Source organism: Dioscorea cayenensis, chromosome 7 (assembly GCF_009730915.1).
Source record: "Dioscorea cayenensis subsp. rotundata cultivar TDr96_F1 chromosome 7, TDr96_F1_v2_PseudoChromosome.rev07_lg8_w22 25.fasta, whole genome shotgun sequence".
NCBI lineage: Eukaryota > Viridiplantae > Streptophyta > Magnoliopsida > Dioscoreales > Dioscoreaceae > Dioscorea > Dioscorea cayenensis.
In genome coordinates this window covers 8,937,277-8,938,560 of record NC_052477.1, presented here as the reverse complement: position 1 = coordinate 8,938,560, position 1,284 = coordinate 8,937,277, and the positions used below count along the sequence as shown (strand labels likewise).

The 1,284-nt window shown below is 44.1% G+C and overlaps 1 non-coding gene across 1 annotated transcript; it reads right to left on the bottom strand.

Annotated features, from left to right (window-relative positions):
• Nucleotides 1-411: 411 nt before the first annotated feature.
• LOC120266210 lies at nucleotides 412-519 on the bottom strand. Its single transcript, XR_005538052.1, has one exon. It is a non-coding gene; the product is annotated as a small nucleolar RNA R71 (small nucleolar RNA).
• Between the last annotated feature and the right edge of the window lie 765 nt (nucleotides 520-1,284).

Genomic DNA, 1,284 nt, shown 5'->3' with positions numbered 1-1,284 from the left:
TGCTCCCGAGCCTCAGCCAACAACGATGGAGACTGAGGCACCCCAAGTGGCAGAGGACGCGCCACCGTACGTATGTTTTCACCATCTTGAGCCCATAATCGCTCGAGAGGCTCAAGAGTGCTTTAGGAGTGATCATGAGATAGACGTCATTGAGGCCCGGCAGAGATTTCCGAGATCGAGCCATGCAGTCGCTTAGTACCACAGAGTTCATGGCACATTTCGGCTGCATTACAGCAGTTCTTAGATCGAAACGGTGTATCGGATGATGCTATCAGATTGAGGGCTTTCCGATTTTCTCTAAAAGGAAAAGCCAAGCAATGGCTTCATTCTTTGCCAAAAGCATCCATCATGACTTTTAATGAGATGGTCGTAGCTTTCCTTGCAAGATACTTTCCTCCAGGAAAGTCGTCGATTCTTCAAAATGAGATATCGTCATTTGTGTAGATGAAATTGGAATAATTATTTGAGATATGGGGAGCACTTCAAGGATCTTTGCGAGAGGTGCCCACAACATGGATTTCCCGAATGGATGATCATTCAAACCTTCTATAATGGGTTGAATCCTAGTACAAGGCAAATACTAAATTCCACCAGTAGGGAGGTACAATGGTGAGTAAGACCCCCGAAGAAGCCCGACAGTTAGTGGAAGACACGTGACAAGATCCCCTTGCTTATATCCCGCAAGTGCACGGGCTTGTCGAAGTAATAATCCCGGGTGAGCGGGGTCGAATCCACAGGGAGTAGGGAGTGAAAATACTTAATTTGATTCTTAGCTATGTGGAATATCAATAGTAATAAGTGTGAAATTGATTCAATTCTCAATAATAAAAACAACAAGTGAAAGAGCAAAAGTAAGAAGAGGGTAAGGCAATCGATAAAAGAATGGGGTACTCGGATAATGCTTCACCTAGAATACTCGCTTCAAGTGCAAGAACTCTCTATTAATAGCTTCCTAATCAATGCAATGGTGAGTCGTGGAAATTCTTGCATACATAGTCCCAAATCTAAGGTCAACTATGCCTAACTCTATACATGTCCCGGAGGAGAAATCGAACAATCTCAACACCTCGCACTCACATGAGAGTTCGCAATGAGCTCTAGGGATTCCAAGTGATAAATCTCTTCCCAAATCCTAACTCCATACATGTCCCGAGGAGAAATCGAACAATCTCAACACCTCGCACTCACATAGAGTTGCAATGAGCTCTAGGGATTCCAAGTGATGAAAATCTCTTCCTAAATATAGACCCAACCCTTTGAGTGCAGTGGAGGTCCCTAGTCACA